Source organism: Motacilla alba, chromosome 2 (genome assembly GCF_015832195.1).
Source record: "Motacilla alba alba isolate MOTALB_02 chromosome 2, Motacilla_alba_V1.0_pri, whole genome shotgun sequence".
NCBI lineage: Eukaryota > Metazoa > Chordata > Aves > Passeriformes > Motacillidae > Motacilla > Motacilla alba.
The window spans coordinates 73533329-73546627 of NC_052017.1; the positions used below are offsets into that span (position 1 = coordinate 73533329).

Here is a 13299-nt window from a genome sequence, read left to right on the forward strand (position 1 = left end):
AGGCACAGCTGCCACACAACTTAGGCAGATACCAAGGATTATAACCTCAGATCAAATTTAATCCAAGCAATGCATTTGAATTAAATGATAAAGGAAGACTGCAGCTCTACACATTGTATCTTTTATTCTCTTATAAATGAAGGACAGTCCAAAGTCTGTTAGGACGAACTGTTTTCATACTGGCCTACAACACAGCCAGCTAAATCATCTACCTTGCCCTCAATTTCATGTTGGGATTTGTGTCACTCAGAACATGCCAATTCTTTGTAATGATTGCATAAAGACCTGCTGAAGTGCACAATTATTGCTTATAGGATGCCAACATGTTTCATAATTTTCAACACAGAAGGGGCTGGAGTTCATGACTCTTTTTTTCTTTTTTTTCCCCTTTGTCCCCCCTATCTATAATAGTGTTTTGCCAGTAAGCTGAAAGCACAGCTTTCAATCACTTTTTGTGGCAGAGTGGTCAATGATCCAAAAATGAAAACATAGGCCTATTGCCAGAAAAATGAGTTTATTTCAGCATCCTTCAAAATCCAGTCATGCAAGAACTCAAAGAAAAATTTAAAATTTAGCTCTGGGATACTGAAAATGCTCAATCAGAAAAGTTCTGAGGTAAGTCTCAGAAGATAAAGATTCAGTTTCCAGATCTGACCAAATCTAATCTACAACATGGCTTTTGTCAAGACATGACGAAAAAAAAATACATGATCACTTGGTCTTCCTCTTCTATCAATAGCTTGCAAACAGATACAAGGCCATTTGTAGAGGTATTACACTTTTTTAAAAATTATTTTGTTTTTTGAGGGGGGAGAAGGACTCTCATTCTGAGCTTTTACAAACAATCGGTGGAAAATAAGTGTCATTGCCTGAATTGTATCAATGTACAGTAAAGGCTGCACTTTACTGATAAAACTATTGTCTTCTTTAGGAAACTGGATTGTTTTCTTCTGAGAGAAAAGCTACTATTTCCAGTTCTAAAATAAAACAACCAAACACACAAAAAACACCTCCTAACTTTCTTTGTGTGTTCTCATTTTACAGGTCAGAACTGCAAGGTTTCATTTCTTTCTTTCCAACAGAAAGGTCATGTAAAAAGATGACCACAGGTATGTTTTATATCTAAGGTCACCTCAAGTACCCACTTTATTCCTTTTCCTACACACTTCTGAGCTCAGATTTGGGTGACATCTCAAATGCCTAGGTAAAAAATTGGTAACAGTGTGCAAGCTGACATTTTCTGCTCATAATGTATCTATATGATGGTTAATTTTCAAGCAGTGTTATGTGATAAACAGTCACACTTTGTGCTACTATTTTACTCCTGCTTCCAAAAAAATATATTCCCCAGAGGCTTTTTCAATACTTTTGAGTCATAGCAGGAAAGGGCTGAATGAACAAATTTGTCAACATTGATCAAAGCTGACATTCATGTTACCCTACAGAGGCCTTCTATGTCAGTTTTCTTCACCCTGCTGTTTTCAAGGCTTCTCATGTGTTTTCATGATTGGTGATAAGATGTTTTTTGATGTGCATTTTAGATTTATCTTTTGATTCACGAAGTATGGGAATTTCCAGATCTGAACCTTGCCAAATTAATTTTTCAGATTAATTTTCAGCAACAGGCAATTTCCTACTTAAGTGCAACCCGGATAACTCTGCCTCTAGTTATTTTGATAATGTTGCCTATGCACTACTCTAACTTCATATTTTTATGCTAATCAATTAATAATAAAGAAAATATTTTTCTTTTAGAAAACTTTTGAGATAATTTTCAATGATATAGAAGGAACTCTTTTTGAAGAGCTAACTAGACAACAAAGCTGTGAATAACATTTGGTCTTGACAAATGAGGATCTATATGTCAAATGGCATGGCATAGAATTTTTAAAGTTCTTTCAGTCATATTTTGTACAGTTTTATACATATTGCATGGAGTAAGCATTTCAAGAAAACACATTAAAACAAAACCTATAATTAAAAAATGCCTGGCCATAACCTTTATATTCATGTTATTAAATAAGAAAGACATCAAGAAATATTTATGCTTTCTGCATGCAGACATTTCAGATCAGTTACTAAAGCCCATTAACCAAGAAAATTGTATTGGCAACATGTAGCTTAGAACTACTGTGAATAAGATACACTTAGTGTTGCACAGGCAGGATTATTTTTTATTTTACACAAATAAAATAACCATAATTTATGTTTTTATGGGGAGAAATTTCAAAGCAATCTTTCTTACAAAGAAATGACTCAAAAAGTGTGTAAGTTAAAAGACCTGAAATATTAAAAACAAATTCCTAACCATGAAAGCTTAAAACTTCCATCAGCTGAATCTCTTAGTATCCACTTACTAGGGTAATTACAGCAATAAATAAATTACATTATTGCTAATTATATCTTCCAATACCTATTCTTACTCTCCTTCATCCAAGTTGTGAGGGGATTGTTCTTGCTGGAATAAAATCAGCAAATATACAATACAGTTCATGATCAATTCAAATATTGGAAAGTATTTTTTTTTCTTAAGCAAGAACAATAGACATTTAATAATGACAAAGCAGTTGACAACTAATTGCATATTGTATGTGATTCCTCCTATGTGAGCAATTGGCCTGGCAACAAGATAACTTCTCCCCTGTTTTTCCTAAAGGTTTGAACATCAGCATCTCCCACTGATTTTGTCTTGCACCTTTCTTTATTCAGGACTCCAAAAAATAAAGCCCAGAGGTCCTTTAATAAAAAAGCTGGACATTTGCTCCACAGCAATTAATTTGTCATGAAAAAGAGCCAAAGAAATGGTCCCACCAAGTGCAAAATAAATAGAAAAAAGTGTTAAAAGATTCTTAGGCAATTAAGCACTAAGACTAAACAACACAAAAAAAAAACAAACCTTAATCTTAGAAATCTTCTTTATCTTTCCATAAAATTGTGTGAACTGTTGGATTTGAGATACAGAAAAGCTAGAAACCATCTATGCATTCTTCAGGTTTAACATTTATATTGGTACTATCTTTTGTTTCTGAAGACTCTGGAGGTCCTTACTTCTGTCTTAACATCTAGTATGAACTCAGCCATGTTTGGTTTCTGATCTGGCCTAAAGACTGAAAATTCTAGACCCATAGTGCAACCACAGATTAGATACTGGGGAAAAGCCATTTCTTCCCAATACTCGTGACATTCTGAATTTAAGTGAATCGTTGAGTGTGATCTTGGCTCACTGAAGCTTAATTTCCTTAAGTTACGGTTTTGTACATGTAGTGTAAAAAAAAAAAAAAAAAAGATGGTCTGTAGGACTTAGTGTAGGTATTTAAGGAAATATGCAATGGATTTGCAGGGTAGATGAACACTTGGTAGTGAAATGTCAGTGAGGTGGAAAATATGGTTTTGGGACATGGTAACATAATTACAATGCTAATCAAGGACAATGCAAAACTCTCCAGCAAAGTTGACAAGCTTGAGAATTAATCCAGGATTAAGCATTTCAAGATTACTGATGTCCCAGTGAGGAAAAGCCTAAGAATTTAGTAATCTTTATGGCAGCACTTCAGAAAGATGAAGTAAAATATTTATTTTCAGAATTATTTTGGGCTGCTTCACCATAATAATTAGTGTCCAGACACATCTTCATAGGTTGTCTCAAAACAATTTTCACAGAACACTTTCTTCTGAAGCACTACAATCTGAAAAGGAAAATCCACGTTGCTCGTACACATGCATATACTGATGCATCTATTCTCCCTCCTCTCTTACATGAGACCTCATGTAAGAGAAAACCTCCTCTGTTCAAATATGTATTTATATAGCTTTCCATGCTAGTTTGAGTCTTTTGGCCAATAATCAGATCCTGGAAACAGAGCAACTGCAGAGATTAACACTCCCTTATCAACTATGTAGTGCTGTCCATTACATAGGTTATCAGATTTCAAAAATAAAATCACAAGGGATTTATATGTGTTATCACTCATGCATGACTGCCACAGAAAGGATAATTACACCTTTTATTCCCCATTATCATTCCACTTTTAAAATCCAGCTAAATGATGACAATTATAAATATAAAACATGCTTACAATTAAAATTTTACTTTTCACATAAAAGCCAGCTCAGCATAATTATTTTTCTCTCCACTGAAAAGCATGAATTGATGGCAATGTTCCCAGATGAGCATATCTTTTTATGGCCTCAAACCTTTTTTGTGAAGCATTATTTTATCATTTCATCTTATTGCATGTTACATGGAAATTGAGATTGACAAATAACACAAGTCTCAAAAAATGGAAGGCTATATTTCTAGCCTTTTCTGTTAGCACCCACAATAACTAGCACCTATATCACAGGGAGACTGAAAAAAAATTTTATTATTTTCAGCTAGGAAGAGTATAGTTAATTTATACTTTAATGATGAATGTTATTGAGAAATAATATTATTGTATTCTACTGGGAAGGCATAAGTTTTTGCTTTTTTAATGCTACAATGGCCTAAATTGGCATGATGTTTGAGCTTGATGAAAAGTCTGTGTCAGATCAGACTGATGTACATCTGTATGTCTTTTGCCTACCCAGAACAGAAAAACATCAACTACAGCGATTGTTTAGTATTCATAAAGTAGGTTTTGCCGTAGGAAAAAAAAAGAGGCAGAGGAACAAAAAGTATAAAGTTTAAATTTAATTTCCAAAATCCTGGTATAAGTCAAAGTAGAAGACAGCACCTGTTCACTTGGATGAATTTATTTCTTTTCTATTAAATGTATTTTTTACTAAAGTCAGAAAAATGAGTTGAATATTAGTATTTCAGTACAGATGGCATAGGACATAAGGCAGTGGATGTGAAAAGGCCTGTTGATAAATAAGAGAAATGGGGGTAGTTTTCATACTTCAGAGTCTGAGGTCAGTATAAACCAATGTCCCTAACTTCTTTCGGCTCCCGGCTCCCAGCTGAGAGGATACTTTGGAATTTCAGGAAGATAAATGACTTTAATATGTAACTCATACTCTAAGATAGAATTTCTCCATATCAGTTACATATTTTTTGTCAGAAAATTCTGTCAAAGCCTCTAGAATGATATATTATTGTTCATTAATCCAGAATCCAAATACTTATTCTGGTATTAGAAACTACGAAGCATTTCATGATAATTGAAATTTTCAAAAGCTGGACATAGTAGAATCTCAACATTTCAAAAAGAAGAAAGGGAAAAAGTGTGTTTGACTGGTTCTGATGAAAACTGTCCCTTTAGCAATCAAGTACAGAGGATGAGCTCTGTACCACAAAAACCAACACAACTATGTACTACTATATTAGTAGATGAAGTAGAATTATGGATATCCAGGATGGGGGGAATTATGCAAGGAGTACACCTGAGTCACTACAAAACTGTGTCTCTTGGGCTGAGGGTCCACTCCAACTAGCTATGGACCCCAGCCCACACGGTCTTACATGCACGAAAGTAAAAGATGAGAAACGCTCTTCTCCATGTGGGGACAAGGGTCCTCTGTTTATTGACTTGAGAGGGGACACCTCAGACTCTGGTGACCCCCCAGGTAGAAAAGAGAGCGTTCTCTTCTTGCAGGGGACTTTTATACCTGAGGGAATGGGGATGGGGGGAATAGGATCGCAACCAATGGGATACCATTGAGGAGGGGTGAGGGGAGGGGTAGCCAGGGGACAGACCACCAGGGGGTACAGGGCAGAGGGGTGGATGAGGGTGAGACCATGTGATGGGAGTAGGGAATTACAAACTACATGATATAACACAATGCAATACAACACCTCCCCCTTTTCTGTTAAAAAAAAAATCAAAGGAAAAGCATCTGCAGATTATGAATTTGGCCACCACTCATGATTTCAAGCCTGTCTATTTGCTTTAGGTCCACAAACTCTGTGTGGTTGACTTCTGAGGTAGAGGAGACTAAACTGTTGATAGCCTTTAAAAGTGTGCGATGTAGAATTCCGAATCCTAACGTGACTAGGAAAAGAGCAAGAAAAACAACAGAATTGTTCTAATTATAGAAGTCAACCACCCTGAGAGTCCCCAGTCCTTGAACAGTCCTCTGAACCAGTCCTCGGATTCCTGCTTGACTTGTCCAATCAGGCTTTTCACTTCTCGGAGACCCGCATGGACAATGGGTGCTTTTGATGCTATGTTCAAGCAGCAAATTCCTACAAATTCCTGTCACTCCTGTCCATGCAGCAGCAGGAGGAAATCTATGGCCGCACAATTTTGGAGTGTGGCCTGCCTGGTAATCTCCTCGTCCTCTAGGAGGGAGCTGATGGCCATGGATGTCAAGTTTGCCTGTTTGACTAACTAGCAGTCTCGGTGGCCCAATTCACCAAGAGCTTTGGCTGCTGCAACCCATGGATAGAATAGGGATACAGCCATTTGCTTTGACTTGGCCCAATGGAAAATTTCTGCATCTCAGTTTGGGTCCAAATTGTCAATTCTTCTCTTCTGAATTTTGCTGACCAAATTGTTCTTTCCGTCTTTCCGGTCCATTCGCCGATCATGGTTTGGTTGGGTGTCAACAGGGACAACTGCCCTATGGTACATGGCCTCATTTACCTACCCATTATGGGCTGTAAAGCTAATCATAGATCTAAGGGACATGAAGAAAGATAATGTCGTCATTTTGAAGATATGAGAGGTCAGAATGCAAAGAATATACTGTCCATTTCTGCAAGATGGTTTGGGAAAAAGGGGGAACTTTTTTGTTGAAAAGCCGCTAAATATCACCAAATACATGTACAGGTACAGCGTGCAAAACTGTAGGTGGGGGTCAATGTCTTGCTGTCACAAGAGAGATGAAAGGTTGGGCAGAGATAGGTCATAGGGACTTAAAATACGAAAGCAAATCATTTATGCTTGGTGCAGCAGGGAACGGAAAGACGGTGGAGAGAAGTAAAAAGAGGATTAACAAGAGCTAATCCTAGATATGAAGGTTTGTATGGTTTATGTAGATTATCGCCTCTGCAGTGGAAATGGATTTGTTGCAGAGTGGCACCCAAATGTGTATATTTCCTGCAAATTGTGAATTTAAACCTGTCAAGCTGTTTTTTGGAGTTACAGATCATCAGAAATACTTTGATAAAGAGCAGCTGCACAGTGAAGGTTACAAGCAGACTTCTGTTATATGCTAAAATATTTTTTTCTCTGTTTATTTTGCACAGAAAAAAATTTTAAATTATAGTCAAGCAACAATAAAAAAAATTGCACATGCTCTGAAGACCAGTGATTATGGAAGACCACATATTTGAAAATAATCCCTTTTTAAAAATATTCTTTAATTCATCTAGCATCTTTTGGAGTCACTTCATTAAAAAATTGATAAAGTTTCAAGCAAAGAAACCTTGACATTAGATTTATGCTTTCTGTCACAAGAGTGAAAACTAGAAAATAGTCAATGTGCATGCACATCTTTCTATCTATCTGTCTATCTATCTATCTATCTAAACACAGTGAGTCCTATTTTAAGTATTATAACAGCCACAATAAATAGATGTCTTCAGAGAGAAGCTGTGAGACTACAGAGATGTTCATATCTGTAGGGAATAAGTAAAAGTCTGTTTTCTTTCAAATAAAAGGATTGTGCTTGCCAGCTGGGAGAGCAAGGATGGACAGGGCCCTGATTCCCTTCCTACAGGGAGTAGTTGGTGAGTCTGACACATTGTGTTCTAAACTTTTAAAGTCAGAAAAATTCAAAAACTTACTTGGAAACTTCTGTTGTCCCTAATATAGATGTTTGTAGGGAAGCTTTTTACCCTGGAGAGTTTTTAGCAGAATATGGTTTAGAGTTATTACAGCCTATAAAAATGAGCATGTCTTTTGCCTTTAAAGGTCAAGAAAATCAGAACAGTATTATCTCAATGTTCATCCTCTGTGAATACTTTTTCATACACACATACCCTTCCTCTTACAAAAGCAGACTAATTTTCTGAGTAGAATGGCAATTTACTAGGATGTCTGAGACTCCTAATAAACTTCAAAAAATAAATGACTGCCTGATAAGATTTTTTCTTTCATTGTGTAACAACGTTTTTACTCAGTTTCAAGGGTAACTGCCTGTAATCTAATCCTGCTTTTTAAAATATCCTCCCTGTAGAGATCATGTCAATTAACTACAGAAATACTCTTGAGCTTCAAGAGTGTCTGAACTTATGTGCTCAAGTAAGCTGATCATTTTTTGTATGGTATGTCTCAAATGTGTGCTTTTTTTTGTGAAGCTTAATGTTTACTGAATATCACAGATTTTTTGTACTGGGGAACTGTTCAGTAAATTATTAATTACATAGCTGCAGCATCCCAGTGGTTTTAAGAACTGTTTTCCCAATAATATTTATATAATTTATGTTGGGTTTAGAAGCATTGCTTTTTTTTCTGTCAGTTGTATATTCTGATTCACATCAACATGCGCCAATCTAAAAATGCCGCAGATGTATATGACAGGTTTTTCTTGTTTTCCTCTCACACCTTAAGGTCTCACCCAAGAAAGAATGAATTTCTGAAACTTTGATTTGTAGAAGGCACTTGAAGGGTTCACAAGGGCAACACTTGACATACTAAATCATACTAATAAAATAGTATGATTTTATTTATAACTTGGATTCTCGGGAAAAGGATGATTTATCTGTACTTAATGATAGTGTGGTCAGCTACTGTTAATGTTATACAATATTAAGCATGGATTACTTCAACTCTTGCAGAGCTACTGCCTTGTAGAGCTGGAGTTCAATCATCCTTGTTGGTCCCTCCCAATTCAGGATATTCTATGATTCTATGATTCTGTAATGGACGGGGTCTCAAGCCTGCAATAAGAAGGTCTGGAGAAATGTAAAATTTAGGGAAAGACCAGGACTTCAGACTGAAGTATCTCTGGCATTGTTCTGAGATTTAACTTTTCAAAGATGGAGGTTTTCTAACAATGCACAAACCAAATAGCACTTACTAAAGTAAAAACAGATTAATATATTTCAGAAAATTGTGTTATGCAAATAGTTCTTGCTTTGCTCTTTACCTTTAAATTGGTATTCCAAAATGATAGTAAGACAAAACAACTTCTATTTTACTCATTGGGTGTTCGAAAGTATATGGAATCATAGAATCACAGAATATACTGGGTAGGAAGGCACCCATCAGGATCATGAAGTCCAACTTCTGGCCCTGCACGGAAAACCCCAAGAGTCACACCATGTTCCTGACAGTGTTGTCCAAACACTTCTTGAACTCTGTCTTGCTACTGTGACCACTTCCCTGGGGAACTTGTTCCAGTGCGCAACCACCCTCTGGGTGAAAATCTGATATCCAAGATAAACCACCCCTAACACAGCTTCACGCCGTTTTCTCAAGTTGTATCACTGTTCACAAGAGTTAAGAGATCACTACCTATCCCTCCACTTCCACTTGTGAGGATCTTGAAGACCTCAATGAGGTTTCCCCTCAGATTCATCTTCTCCAGGCTGAACAGACCAATTAACCTCAGCCATTCCTCATTCAGCTTCCCCTCAAGGCCCTTCACCATCCTCATGGCCCTCCTTTGGATGCTAAGACCTTAATGTCTTTCCTCTATTGTGGCACCCAAAACTGCCCCCAGCTCTCGAGGTGAGGCTGACCCAGTGCAGAGCAGAGCAGGACAATCCCCTCCCTTGCCCAGCTGGCAATGCTGTGCCTGATGCCCCCCAGGACACGCTAGTCCCTCCTGGCTGCCAGGGCACTGCTGGCTCAGATTCAGCTTGCCATAAACTGGCAGTTAAGGGCAATCCAAAAGCATTCTCTTTTGCTTCATCACATTTTTCTTTGTTCTTTTCTGGACGAGGATTTTTGTTCTTGATGCTATACATCCACCCACATCCACACAAACAGTTTTTATTTCATTTGAGTTTGTTTACTGCTTCTTGACAACTGCTTAGAACTGAGGCAATAAAATTAAGTGTATTCTCTAAAATCAGTTCTTACATATAATATTCCAATAGTCTTGGAGTTCACATTGGAATTTTTATAATTTGTATAAAGTAGAGCAAAATTTGCAAATGTCCTGCTTTATCGAGGTAATACAATTTAAACTACTAATATGAAGTAGCAAATTATTGTCTAGTTAGTTTCCCATCAACTTAATATTGTTTTGTCTACAGAAAAGAGGTATGTAGTTATCAAGTAACTGTGTAATCTTGTCCTTTTAGATGATCTTTTTTGCCACATTGAAGTTATACCTGTCACCTGTATTTGGTTTGAGTAAGCCATCATCTTTTGGCTTTTTACCTTGACAATACAAATATTTACAGTAGCCTTCATAGCATTTTCTAGTAAAATAATTGCTTCTTCAGTGTTTGAGCACCTTACCCAGTGTCTGCCTATTTCTTTTTATTCCTCTTATCTGCCCAGACCCCTGCATTAGAAAGGAATTTATGAAAACTGTAATCAGAAATTTTCTCGTAGAGTAGTAGCATTATTAAAATCTGAAACAGTGCAACAATTGCATTTGTGCTGTCAATTTCTTAGTATAACATAATTTTTTTAGTCAAAATAAAGTCTAACAAGCTGAACTCCCACTGGCATTCAACACATAGAGTTGATAGCATTACAAAAGTGATTTCTGTCCGCATAATATTGTGCATTAAATGCTTTTATAATAGATATTCAACATATTTACATAATGATGCCTTCAGATGTAGTGCTGGCCATATTAATGTAGTGTTTATAATTCAGGGAAGGAAGGAAGATTGGGGTAGACAATACTGATGATTTTATTTTTCAGTATTGAACATGAGAATGATGATGCTTTCTCAGATAGGTTTTCTTCATAAGATTCCTTTGCAAATAAAAAAAAGTGAAAAATATGAAAAATTCAGTGTAAGATGTGTGATCACACTGAGCACTTCTTGAAGTCAAAGCTTTGCATACAATCCGATTGCTTAATGAACTTGCTTTCTATTAAGAACACTGAAAAATAGGCCATTAAAATTTCTTCTGAAAGAGACAAATAGTAAACCCAGATACATTTATGAATCATTACAGCTTTATTATAAGTGGAAATACAGTTGAAATAATCTGAAAAAAATGTTCTCTGGCATTCCCTAGTGAACTATATTAACAACAAGATTAGAAATTGCATATATTTCTACTGAGCTATAGAATCAGCCACAGACTGGTCACAGATATTGGTCTTAATTCCTATTCATTACTTTCAAATTCTTTTATTAAAGTATAGTTCTTGAAATCAGAAGATTCTGGAGGGAAGTATTAAGGATCTAACTTAATAGAATTTTTCATTAAAGTCAGCTGACCTAGGATTCTTGTATATTTTTGGTGTTTTCAAAAATGTTCATTTACCTTTCCACTACAGATGGTACTAGTAAAGGACAAAAGGGATTATATGATATACTTTTTGTGCCTTCTTCTCAGGGATAGTTGTACTTAGACCGGCCTTAATCAGAATGTGATAATGAGATGAATTATTTCACATGTCTTGCCCAATGTAAAATTAAAACTATAAAATGTTCATTTAAAAATCATTTCATACTTCCATCTAGCCTTACAAGTAGGTTTGTGCTGAACACAGGGTTGATAATACAGAGATGTTTTTGTTGTTGCTGAGAAGGGATCACACAAATCCAGGGACTTTTCTGCTTTTTGCATTGCCCTGCTGGTGTGGAGACTGGTATATGGGAGGCTGGGACAAGACATGTCCAAAACAGGTGACCCAAACTGTCCAAAGGGATATTCTATGGACAGACCATATGACATCATGTTCTATATGTAAAGGGGTGGGAAGAAGGAGGAAAGAGGAGGGACACTTGGAATGGTGACATTTGTCTTCCAAAGACACTGTTATGTGGGATGTGGCCTTGCACTTCTGGGGATGGCCTATCCATGGGAAGGAGTGAATTAATTATTTGTTTTGTTCTGCTTGTGTATGTGACTTTTGGTTTCACTATTATACCCTCTTAATCTCAACCCACAAGTTTATCTTTCACCCTTCCAATTCTCTCCCTGATACCACCTGGGGAAGAGTGAGAAAGCAGCTGCAATGGGCTTGGCTGCTGACTGATGCTAAAGCATGACATAAATGCATCACATTTGTTTTTCAGAATCAAACTATGTTTTCTTATATTTAGCATACTCTCCTGAAAAATCTTATGTTTGCATATATTATAATATAATGTGCATAAATATTATGTACAGCCTTATTGAGAAGCAGAATTTGCTGTAACTCTAAAAATAATCATAAGAAGTCAAACAGCACCCACTTTAGCCTTGCATGATCCAAAGTTCCGCAATACTTTGTCGCCCAGCATGAAGAAATTACTTTAATAGCTTGGATTCTATTATGGTGAATTGATAAATGTGGATTTGAACTCTCCACATTGATATCTAGAACTGCCGTTCCTCTATACAGAGTTAACAATGTTCAACAGTTTATTTATTTATTTACATTGGGGTTAATTGCAATTTCAGCTAATTGGTTGCTTTCATTTGAATTTGAAATATGGTAAATTAAAAGCTCTGTACTCCAGAGTTTTCGGTCAGTAAAACAAGCTACCTCCTTCAATATGATTCCCATTTTTGGTGCATCAGGGAGAGACTCTACATACTGGGCAGCAATCCAAGCTAGGTAACAAAACAAATCTAGTTCTATCAAGGCACTTAAAGCAAAATGAACTGATATTTTGTGAAATAATGGAGAAAAAAAAAATCCACTAGCACGTTAGGATTAATTTTTGCCTTTGGAGAAACAGATGGATCAACTACATTACAAAATAATATGAAGCATAAACACGATGATTTAACCTATATTATCTATTAAGTTCTTTGATTCTTAAGCTCTAAGCCTGTTTCCTCATCAGGTGCAGGCTTCTTAGGAAAAAATCAATAAATAAAAGGAGTATGGGTTGTATGTCATAACATGTGAGAGAGAAGGTGTTCTTGTGAGGTACATTACCATTATTAAGAGTGTTCAGATTACCTTAAGTATTTATATTAGAATATATTGTTAAGGAATTCTGAATTCTTCAGAAAATTATCTGTTGCCTTCTTAACTATTCTGTATTATTATATCTTATACTATTACTATGTAGCTATCTGGCCACTGTTTTTTTGGTTTTTTTCTTCCTTCTTTCTGTTACTAGTTGCTTTTTAGTTGTGTCTTTCAAAGAAGTATTATTAAAGATTTCTGCGAGGTAAATTTAATAGCAGCTGCATCAGATCTTCAGACTGTTCCAATTAGCAGATTTGTTTGGCATTGGATCCTGTGCAAGAATTACTCTTTCTACTACAGTAATGAAGAACATTCATTCCTCTTTAA

General features: G+C 36.1%; 1 long non-coding RNA gene across 2 annotated transcripts in view; it reads left to right on the forward strand.

The window, feature by feature from the left end:
- LOC119697936 overlaps window positions 1-13299 on the forward strand; it is an 80453-nt gene that overhangs the window by 46143 nt on the left and 21011 nt on the right. For both annotated transcript variants that reach the window (XR_005256005.1, XR_005256006.1), the window contains exon 2: window positions 1045-1109. This is a non-coding gene — a long non-coding RNA (uncharacterized LOC119697936). The remainder of the gene's footprint in view (window positions 1-1044; window positions 1110-13299) is intronic.